The sequence below is a fragment of the Zootoca vivipara genome, chromosome 5, assembly GCF_965207765.1.
Source record: "Zootoca vivipara chromosome 5, rZooViv2.hap1.1, whole genome shotgun sequence".
NCBI classification, from domain to species: domain Eukaryota; kingdom Metazoa; phylum Chordata; class Lepidosauria; order Squamata; family Lacertidae; genus Zootoca; species Zootoca vivipara.
Genome location: NC_142588.1, coordinates 23683651 through 23695446, shown reverse-complemented (window position 1 = coordinate 23695446; position 11796 = coordinate 23683651). Strand labels below are relative to the sequence as shown.

Below are 11796 nucleotides of genomic sequence, written 5' to 3'. Positions count from 1 at the left end.
CAGGATGGGACAGAACAAAGGGTAGCGATTCTATTATGAAAAAGTACTGTTTAGCCCAAACTTTCCCATGTTATGCTCCAGTTTTAAATTATATATTGAAGCCTACATTGGCTCCCAGTACATTTCCGAGCACAATTCAAAGTGTTTGTGCTGTCCTTTAAAGCCCTAAATGGCCTCGGTCCAGTATACCTGAAGGAGCGTCTCCACCCCCATCGTTCTGCCCAGACACTGAGGTCCAGCACCGAGGGCCTTCTGGCGGTTCCCTCGTTGCGAGAAGACAAGTTGCAGGGAACCAGGCAGAGGGCCTTCTCAGTGGTGGCGCCCGCCCTGGGGAACGCCCTCCCATCAGATGTCAAAGAGAAAAACAGCTACCAGATTTTTAGAAGACATCTGAAGGCAGCCCTGTTTAGAGAGGCTTTTAATGTTTAATAAATTATTGTATTTTATTTTTCTGTTGGAAGCCGCCCAGAGTGGCTGGGGGAACCCAGCCAGATGGGCAGGGTATAAATAATAAATTATTATTATTAAGCCAGACTGATGAAGTGAAAAAATGGACCAACTTCATTTAAATGTACACCTTATGGTTATGGGCAGGTATATTATTATTTAATAATTATAATAATAATATGAAGAATTAATAATAACTAACTGAAGGAGTCCTCTGTAAGAGCCATGAAATCACACTTACTTAGCTGTTAGCACTTGGAGGAGACTGAGCAAGCATGGAGGTCACCTGGGTTCACTCACGCTCACACACACATCCTACTATGGTGAGTTGGTCTGTATGACACCCTAAGACAGGGTTTCCCAAACTTCGGTTTCCCAATGGACTACAATTGCCATCATTCCTGACCAGTGGTCCTGCTAGGTAGGGATGGTGGGATTTGTAGTCCAAAAACAGCTGGAGGTACCCAAGTTTTGAAAACTCTGCTCTAAGACGAGCGTTGGGTTAGTGAGACCATATGAAAGTGTGGGCTCCAGGAGAGAAGTTTGCAGCTGCCTTGCTGCTCCCCAGTCATCTTTGCCACACACAGTGTGAAGTAAGACAACTGGGGCTCCTTAGTTGAGCTCTCTCATCCCCAACCACAAGCTCCAGCCAAGGTTAGTTCTTGTGCTTAGCATGTCATTCCAATTGGGTCTGTATCTCTATTTCAGTTATAGACTCGTAGAACTGTAGAGTTGGGAGGGGTCATGAGGATCATCTAGTCCAACCCCCTGCAATGGAGGTATTTTTTGCCCAATGTAGGGCTTGAACCCACAACCCTGAGATTAAGCGTCTCATGTTCTACCAGCGGAGCTATCCCAGTCCTCTCATACCCTCCCAACATTTCTCCAATGAAAATAGGGAAGCCCCATTACATAATGATAATGTTACTATTTGTCCCCCACACATCTTACTAGCCACTCTGGGCAGCTTCCAACATATATAAAAATATAATAAAATATTAAACAATTTTTTTAAAAAAGCCTTCCCTGTACAGAATTGCCTTCAGACGGTTCAGGAGTCGGATAACTCCATACCCTCCAACATTTATCCAGTGAAAATAGGGACATCCTACGGCAAAGTGGGACATTCTGGGATCAAATCAGAAACCGGGATGACTTCTTTAAATCAGGGGTGTCCCTGGAAAACAGAGACACTTGGAGGGTCTACCCTCTCTCTATTTCTGCATTTGCATTTCTACATATAAGCATAAGCAAATGCTATGCAAATCGGTGTCCTCTTTTAGGCAACTTGTAAGTAGCTACCCTACCCAGAGGTGCACTGCCTCTGGATATGGAGGTTCCATTTCTATCCAACAAAATTAACAACCAATGGGAGACATATAGGCTGGATATCTTGTATTTATTGGTGTCCATTGTCTCGTGCAAATACCGCAGGATGGGCTGATTAACATTCTTCCTCCCTGAAGGGGAAACCTATTGCAGAATAATTTTGTATTTCGAGGAGATAGGTTAATTGGTTTGTATGATTCTTCCTTTTTGACACATCAGGATTTTTTTAAAAAAATAATAATATTGATTTACTGATTGTGCTTCAGGGGTAAGTATCAGCAGGATGTGGGAAGATCCAGTTGTCGACCTGTTGAAGGCTGAGTGCCTGCCAGCAGTAGTGCACCTGCAGGATTAATTAACAATAGCGGTCCAGGTATATTGACCTAGCTTTGCAGGTGGGAGGAATTTAAATCTCAGGCCAGCCAGCATATAGCCACTATAGGTTCTAAGGCAGGCATCCCCAAACTGTGGCCCTCCAGATGTTTTGGCCTACAACTCCCATGATCCCTAGCTAACAGGACCAGTGGTTGGGGAAGATGGGAATTGTAGTCCAAAACATCTGGGGGGGGGGCGAAGTTTGGGGATGCCTGCTCTAAGGCAACTAAATCTCCTGATTGGGATCTGCCACACAATCCAAAAGAGCTATTGCATTTGGCAAAACAGCTCTGCCTGCAAATAACACCCCCAGGGAAGGGAAATTGAATATCTTGGATCCATATGAGGGACAGGCAGGAAGGTATATGTTAGCTCACCCCTCTGAGGACAAAACTGGCTTTAAGCATCGTAACACGCAGTGATGAGGGTGGCAGAGACTTACCTACAGCTGATTCAGCCGATGGGCAGGCTGTTCTGTTTCCTTTACATTTTTTTCTGAGCCTGCAGTTGCAGGGTTAGGCATGCTGTGACTGAAAATTAAAATCTGCCAGTTTTACTCCCCTTTATGGATGACATGAGATACGGAGCGTAGTGGATGCATGTAAAAAAAACCATTCTCTGAAATCAGGCCCCATAAGCTTTCAAGTCAAACCCTTTTGCTGAACATGGATGTCTCTGTAACACACCGTGCAAGTGGTTATAAGAGTGAAGTCCACTTGGGTCAAATGTCGAGTGACTTGACATGAAGCTTCAATTTTGAGCCTCTGGGGAAGGGGGCAGGTGAAGCTGTTAACCACCTTCTGGCGCCAAAAACAATATGGCTATGTGATGATGCAATCAGGTCACATGCTGCTTGGCCACATGTCACGAGCATCTGGCTCTCTTCACAGGTAGGTTTGATCTTGGATCATATGAATTCTCCCCTGTCCACTACTCTAGTAAGACGCAACTTGTTCTGCAGATGAGCCCCACTCCTTTTCAGGGCCCATGGTCTAATTTATCACATTGGCACCGTAATGTTCCTCCAAGAAGCTCGTGGCAGCCTAAATGGGGTTACCACATTTTGCCTTCACAACAATCCTTGGACCAAAGCTCTCCAGCAAACTTCATCACCACACCACACTGGCTTTCCTTACGGTCCAAAATCTGCCTGTCTTTGGTCGCTTGCTGCTCAGTCTCTCACCTGCCATATTTCTTCAGGTCACTGCACTTGCACAAACAACAGCCTTGCCCAGAAAGAAAGGTGTCAGCTCTACATACCACTGAGAACTAGTGCTGTTCTGAAAAATGCCTTCTTAATTCCTCAGGGTTCTCCCCCTCCCTGTTCAGAGTGGCTCAGACACTAGAAAATGAGACTCTTAATCTCAAGGTCGTGCCCCACGTTGAGCAATAGATTCCTGGTTGGATTAGATGCCCCTCGTGGTCCCTTCCAACTCTGCAATTCTATGAAAAGGGCTTCCATTTTTCTGCCTCATTGTCCAGGCACCTTAGAATTTCAGATGGCGCAGGGTTTTGAGCTTGCCTTATTGTTGCAAGGTGACCAAGGGTGGAGTATGCATTTTTCTTTCTAGTAAACCTTTGTCCAGCACTTTGCAGCCCCCCATCCCATCCTGGCATCCCACTCTTCCTGATCTGAAAAAGCCCCATGAGAAAAGTTACCTCATTATCTTTTCACCTGGGATTTAACTGAAGGCAAGAGGCAGACCATGGGGTGAGATGATCTGCAGAATGAAAGAGAAATCACAAACACCCGGCCAATTCAAAACATGACACAAACCCTGCATCCCATCCACAAGAATTTCACCAACATTTTCATACCCCTTTGACAATTTTTAATGCAATTTCTTTTCTCATTGGTTGATGGCGAACAACTAGGGTAGGGACGCACACACAATTATTGGCATTGAGAACGGCAATATTCATTTGATTTAATATTCAGCTGATTGGGAAATACGTGTTGATACCTGCAATTCTATTAATTAATTTGTTCATTTTATTATTTTCAGTTGCACTGCAAGCAGGGGTCGCTTGAGGCGAAACAGAAAATGCCGCCATTTCCTGCCCTGCTGCTGTCATACTTATTGCTGCTGGCACCACTTCTCTGCCTACCCTGCTGCTTCTGCAATTTTGGGTGAGATCTTGCCCAATTTGGGTGTGATTTCGGATGCAATTTCAGCCGATACAGGCAGCAAATCTGCACCAGTGGTGGGGCACCTGTAGAGCTGCCAGTTGGGGGGCTTCTACCACCAGAGACAGTTGCCTCAGTTTGCCTAATGACAGAGCCGGCCCTGCCTACACGTTTGTACGTGTTAAAACAGTTTAATCCTACAATCCTATATATACCTGTTCAGAGTCCCATTTTGTAAAGGTAAAGCCCCCTGACCATCAGGTCCAGTCGTGTCTGACTCAGGTGCTCATCTCGCTCTATAGGCTGAGGAGTTGGCGTTTATCCACAGACAGCTTATTAATTCCTGGTCATGTGGCCAGCATGACGAAGCCGCTTCTGGTGAACCAGAGCAGCGCACGGATCCGCTGTTTACCTTCCCGCTGGAGTGGTACCTACTTATCTACTTGCACTTGAAGTGCTTTCAAACTGCTAGGTTTGCAGGAGCTGGGACCAAGCAACGGGAGCTCGCCCCGTCACGGGGATTCAAACTGCCAACCTTCTGATCAGCAAGCCCTAGGCTCTGTGGTTTAGACCACAGTGCCACCCACGTCCCATTTTGTACAGCAGGGCTTACTTAGAGTAAAATGGAGATAAAATTGGAACCTAAAGTACTTAAACATATTTTAATAATGCCTGGAATCACAGAAATGCTCTTTTAAGGCAGAACAGTCAACTAAATCACATCTTCGTTGGATTTCATCTGTAATAGTCTTGAGGAAAGTTGCCGGGAGGGTGGAATGTTATTAGCAGCTATGCTGACAGTTGCCCATTAGAGGGCAGAGCTGACAAACAGATGGATGTGCAGATATATAGCCTATGTTCCTTAAATAAAGCATAACTACGCAGAGGCAATAACTCCATGCAGTTCGTTTTAGAAAGGCATGGAAAGACTTCTGAAAAATGTCTTTTTCTAGAACAGTGTTTCCCAAAGTTGTGTCTCCAGCTGCTTTTGGACTTTTCGATCTAGCAGGACCAGTGGTCAGGGATGATGGGATGATGGGAACAGTAGTCCAAAAACAGCTGGAGACACAAGTTTGAAAACACTGGTTAGAGCAAGAATGGGGAACGTGTGGCCTCTCAAGAGGTTGTTGGGCTACAGCTCCCATTGTCTCTAACTATCTCTAACTATTGGCTATGTTGGCTATGCAAGTTAGTCTCCAATAACACCTGATCCTAGAGGCATGGGTCATACTCTGGGTGTAAGAGGATGCAAAGATCACTCTAGCCTAGCAATCCAAGTAAAAGGCAGCCTTTGTTTTGTTTTTCAGACGGACAGCCTGCAGCAAGGTGGAAGAGCACAGACTTGATATGCATGGAGTTCTAGGCTCAGCCCTCCTTGCAGAGGGTAGTTTGTCCACCTTTGGTCTCTACCCTGCACTCAGCTCTCACCTGTGGTTCCTAGAAGTTGTCAGCATGCGACAGCTGCCACTTCCCCGGGTACAGCTTTTACTTGCCACCTAAACCAGGTGAGGGTAGCTGATGAGTCTCAAGCCCTTGGTGAGTTTGGGAGTTCTCTTGCATGATGTGAAGACAGGCTCCGTCTGGTTGAGCAAAGATCGGAAGCACACAGCTACCGTATTTTATTAGTTCTGCTGGGATACCAGCTCCATTTAGTTCCTTTTCTCTCCCTGAGCACCTTTCCATTAAAGGTGGTCATTTTAAGAACTTTGCAACTTTAAAAGCGGGTGCCTGTTTTCCTTTTCCCTCCCCATTCTCCCCCTCCCCTTTCGTGCCATATTAATTTGTTACTGAAAATAATGTAAATTATTTTCTCTCAGTTTTATCGTGGCTCCTACCACCCCACCCGAAGAAACCTGGGAATTGTCGATTTGAGAGAAGGCTGAGAAATCTTGGCAATTTTTAATGACTTTGCAAAGTCTGATACTTAGGATTTCTTGGTTAGGTAGCCAAATGTGTTTAAAACTTGTTTAAATATTCCATGTAGACATGCTCCTTGGTGGTATTTTCTCTAGGCCAAAGACACTCTGGCACTTCTTTTCTGGTAGGATTTGCTTTCTAGTCCCCTTGTTACTGCATTCCTCTGAATGGCTACAATGCTGTAGCATGCATGTTTGTTCCTAGTCAGACTGTCCCCCTGCCCTCTTATACTGTGGGCCTTGTATCATGGATAAGTATCCACCAGTGTAGCCATAACAAGTGTGTTTTATTTTCTGACCAGTAGGCAGCTGCAAGAGTCAATGTAGTCTTGTCTTTAAAATTCATATTATATTCCCCTGCAGCAATGGCTTCTCTGTAATAGAGCATAGAAAGTATATTCTGTCCTTTACATAATGATGAAGCAAAACCAAAGCTCACTCATCTGAGAATAAGAATTAGGTGATTTAAAACAGAACTATGTGTTCATTATAGTTCATACAGCAGAGGACACGGAAACCATTACTAGTAAGATTGCCAACGGACTGGGGTGTAGCCTGGCTACACGTTTATTTGTTCAGGACATCTGCCAGAAAAAAATGTGTGCTGGTTTTTGCACATCACCTTTAGTCTTTTTTTAAAAAGCACCAAACACCCATATAGCTTTGCTCCTCTGCCCCAAATCTCTCCACTGAACCCACCCCAAACCACTGGGCCCTCCCTCCAAACCATCCAAAAGCAAAAATCCCCATGGTCTCTGCACTCAGAGGGCTCTCCTCAAGAGGTACATTTATTTTTATGGTTATGAAGAGCTGGCAACTGTAATGCTTGGGATCTTCAAAAATTGCATCTTGAAAAATAAAAGTTGGAGGAGTTACTGTGTCAAAATAGAAATATATAATTGCAGAAATGAGGAAACCCATAACTCTTACTTTCATTGCTACATTGCTAGGCAGGCCATTTCCCCCTCCTCTGGTAAGAGAGAACTACAAAACACCAAAGAAATAATACATTACTTAAGCAAAGTTCCAGTCCAACATTTTTCATTATGCTCTGCATAGAACTCGCCCCAGTCAGTGCATTTAAGTAAAACTGGCTACTGATTTTAACGGACCATCACCCTTTGAACTGAGCAAGGGATGGGTGGCCAAAAAAAATTGGCTCCACATACTAACTTTGTCCAGACCAATGGCCAGGGCCAGGTGTAGCAGCAGGAGATCCAGGTGACCACCTGGAATGTGAGATTTGCAGAGGTGTTTGGCATTCAAGTATCCACTCAGCAAATGGAACAAACCAGAGAGAGAAAGAGGTCCCTTGCCAACCACATCTATACCATACATCTAAAGCACATTCAATGCACATTTAAAGTGCATAGCACCCCCCACTCCACCCAAAAGAATCCTGGGAACTGTGGTTTGTTCAAGATACTTGGAATTGTAGCTCTGTGAGGGGCAAACTACAGTTTCTGGGATTATTGTGAGAAGTCATGTGCGTTAAATGTTTGCTGAGTGTGCTTTAAATGTGCAATCTGGATTTCTCTATTTCTGTTTTTCAGGAGGTTGAAGTGACCTTACCTTGGAATCCAAGCCAGAAGAGGAGGCGGCTCTTATACATAAAAAGGGGAACCCCTAGACTTGGAAGCTATTCTGGGGGGCCAGGTGGGAAATCCCTCTGTATCTGAACAGCCAGTGAAATAAAATGGTTCTTAATTTAACTCCATTCACTAAATTAGAGATTCTGGTGGAACAGTTCCAGGTGTCACATAACTGCTTTTTGTGTATTGTGTGCTGCATTTTGACAAGTAGCCAAGTAATACTGGAACAGAGAAGGGGGTGGGGGGGAGAGAGAGATGGAACAATTTATTGTTAATGGTTGAAAAGTAAATGGAGATAAAAGGATGGAAGCTGGCCAAATGAAGCAACTCTAAGTTAGTCACTGATATCATTTGTAGACTGTTATAATTACATAGGGCATTTAGCAGTAATTCTTGAAACAGAGCTGAATGATCTTTGCTACTTTTTTTATTTTCTATTTTCTCTTATCTGCATGTAACTCAGCCCTGCTTGGTGTAGCTGTAACCTGGAAACCTGAACCTGTTTAAACAGATACAATTATGCTGCCGATATTACCTGACGACGGCAACACCGTGCTTAATCCTGCACACGCGCTGTCTCCATATGGAGATGTTAACTGGGAGGATGCAGTACATGACGAGGTCGTTGTTAGAGCTGTGGGTGCTCTGCGCTAATAAAAACACAGGTTCTCTGATGCGTATAAATTATGCAAATTCAAAACATTTATTTATTCAGCTATCCCTTTATTTATATAACACAATCCTAAAGCGCGTGGGGCTTTGCAAAGAACAAGACAAGCAGATCTCTGCCCCCTCGAGGAGCTTCCAATCTAGACATACAGAGGTTGGCTAAATGGGAAGGATATGCAGTTATTTCAATTACACATAATTTAGCTTACAGTATGGTAGTGGGGGCCAGGGAGATGCTCCAGGGGCAACCTAGAAAAGGTGGGCTTTGAGGGGAGGGGCTTGAAGGAATGGAGGGAGGTATTTGGCTGAGGCATTCAGGGATGCAAGAAGAGCTCTGCTGGATCAGGCCATTGGCCCATCTAGTGCAGGTTCTCACAGGAGCCAACCAGATGCATAAAGAGGCCCACAAGCAGTGCCCCCTTGAGGGCAACAGCTCCCACCCACTTTTTTGCTCCCAGCAACTGATACGTAGAGACATATTTCCTCCCACACTGGAGGAACTACATACCTATTGTGGCTCTAGTCATTGGCAGCCTTATCAATCATTAATTTGTCTAGAAACTATTTTAAAGCCATAAAAGTGGGTGGCCATGACCATACCTTGAGGGCATGGGTTCCCTTCCTCATAATGCTACAGACTGAAGCTATCTATCATGTTGCTGTTTTTAGGTTCAGTGAGCACCCAGTTCCAAAGTTTGGCCACACACCTGGCTGTTTTCATCCCTGCCCTCCTTTCTGTCTCTCTCTCTCTTTCACACACACACAGAAGCAAAGAACAGAGATGCCATGCTGCAAATAAGAATGGTATGTAGATTTTGCAGGGATAGGCCGAACCAACGCAGTCCCTCGGGGTGTGTTTCTTCATTGTGCAAGTAAGGGCACAGCAAAAGGCACCACAGCAAACTAGGAAACATTCAGGCAGTCCATGTTTTCAGATGCAAAGGTTTCTGAGTGAGTTGCCCTAGAAACAGGCTCATCTGTGACAGTGGACAGAGAGCTGATGGCATCAGCACAACATCATGTACAATTCCAGTGGACCACATCTGTCCCCCTGTTTTGCTTAAATGGCACAGCAACACTAGGAAAGGCTGTTGCCACACTTCAGGCACATGTCCGGGGGCGGGGCGGGGCGGCGGCACCATCCTAAGAAGAGGCTCCTAAGTGAACAGAGTTGCCAGCTCTTTCATTGGTCCTTCACCTGTGTCTATAACAGCAGCTCGACATGCATAAATTTAGCAGATGGCACTTTTATTGTCTGGAGATAAATTGATGGGGAAATAATTGATTGCTACATTTCTGCTGCTGTTAAGAGGACAAGAACAGGACACATTTAAAAAGTTGGCAACCCTTTGGTCAAGAGACAAGACTGTCTAATTTTACCAGGCTTTGGGATCATTTCATGTTTGTACCCTGCTGTTTTTAGCATTGCTCTGATGGTTTTTAACTCTCAGTTCTTTTGTGCTTCTTGTGATACGATCATATTCTGTTATTACAGTGTTACATTTGGCCCTGATTTTAATGTTGTATTTTTATACTGCTGTGAACCCACACAAGAACCTTATGATTAAGAGTGGATGAGGGTCCAATGGTAAAATGATTATTAATAACATAATAACTTTATATAGTTGTCTTTATAAGCCGGTTTGGGGGCTCATGTGGTCAAAAAGTGAGATATCAATAAATATACCCCGCCCTGCCAGCTGCTTTTCTCTGGCAAACATCCTGGCTGTGAGTAGGGGATTGCACAGATAAAGGCAGGTCTGCAGGGGGTGTGGGTTAAGTACCCACTCATTCTCCACTGTAAAATCCCCCCTGCACCAAACTTATGTCTGCTGGCAAACATCCAGACCTCTCTCTTTCTCTTTTCCTCATTAAGAGGGATTTTCCTGGATCATTGTTTCAGACAGATCTATCTTGGCCTTGTTTTATTAGCCCGTAGAGAACAGTAGGAGGACAGTCTTAAGGAAGTGCTGAGCAGTCACACATAAGCGTTTCCTGGATCTCCTTGCCAGGAATGATCAGAATCCCTGGGAAACATGCATATTTGCTAAGTTTTCCATACCTTGCTTTCTGGCTAAGCTACATAGAGCAACCAACCCATAGAGCACAAAATGCAGCAAGCAAATTCAACTGATCTGGCACAAGCGAAACCAGAGATTGGATCGATTGGATTATGCTGGTCACATCTTTTGCTTCCTAAGCTCTGAGGCTGACTCAGAAAATGGCAGAATCAGACAGCATGGACATTTCTTCCTGCTGATCTCCAGGTGTAGAACACTGATAAAGGCTTGGAACAAATGTCTCAGTATCATAATACTTCATCTCCACTTTTGATCTGTAGATCTACATTATGCCAGCTGCTACATAGCACAACAAAGGCTTCCGTTTTTTCTTTTAAAAAAACAACCCAACAAGGCTGACTATGGTAACTAGGCAGGTAATCTGACCTTTGTTAGTATTATAAACAAAGAGTGCCTGCACTTGAAAGAAATTCTAGAGTAGTAATAAAACTGAAATCCGATATGCTTCCTTGGAAGCAAGTGCCACTTAGCTCAGTGCTAAATGTTGTGATCTAGTGTGGTGTAGTGGTTAGAGTATTGGACTGGGACCTGGGAAATCAGGGTTCAAATCCTCACTCACTGTGAAATTTGCTGGGTGACCTTAACTCCACCTCTCTGCCAAGTCAAGAGGGCTGGTGTCAAAGAAAATATGCTTAGGCTTGAACTTTGTTAATGTGAACAATTCCTTATTTCTTTTTCCAGAAATTTAACATGTGGGACCAGGGCTGCCAGCATGAATAAAAGATTGGAGGGGCCCAGGTAAGCCCCACCCTGCATAATCAATCACATGATGCGGTGCATGCACACCATTTGAATGCAATGCCTGTCAACTCAAGTATTTTATGGGGGGGGGACCTCGGCCCTAGGAGTTGGCTCCTATGCATGGGACCCAAGCCTCCTTCTCTTGAAATTCACTTTATGCCCCCCCATCTCTCTGCCTGTTTTCTTCCCCCTCGGACCTTGCGCGGGTACTTTTGAAGTGGACTTTTGATAGGATGAAACTGAACCCGGACCACCTATCCCAGAGAACGGGTTGTTGGTGCCTTGCATCCAATAGTCCATCGCGAGACTATTTCACGAGTACGCCCAGCCACTGGCTCCTCCGCGCTCTTTTGTCAAAGCCAAAGAATCCTCCCCTTCGAGAGCGCTCCGCGCGCCGGTTGCCAGCCCACCTGGGCGAACCCTTCACCTGGGCGCCGCACGTGGCGTGGCCGGGCCCCGCCTCCCGGAGCTCTGGTGTGGGGGAGGGCGGAGCCAACGAGCTGGGAACTTGCGGCGGG

The 11796-nt window shown here is 45.1% G+C and overlaps 1 long non-coding RNA gene across 1 annotated transcript; it reads left to right on the top strand.

The window, feature by feature from the left end:
- Positions 1-5586: 5586 nt before the first annotated feature.
- LOC148685606 (uncharacterized) lies at positions 5587-7907 on the top strand. The gene is made up of 2 exons (XR_015950160.1): positions 5587-5784; positions 7749-7907. It is a non-coding gene; the product is annotated as an uncharacterized LOC148685606 (long non-coding RNA).
- Positions 7908-11796: the final 3889 nt, after the last annotated feature.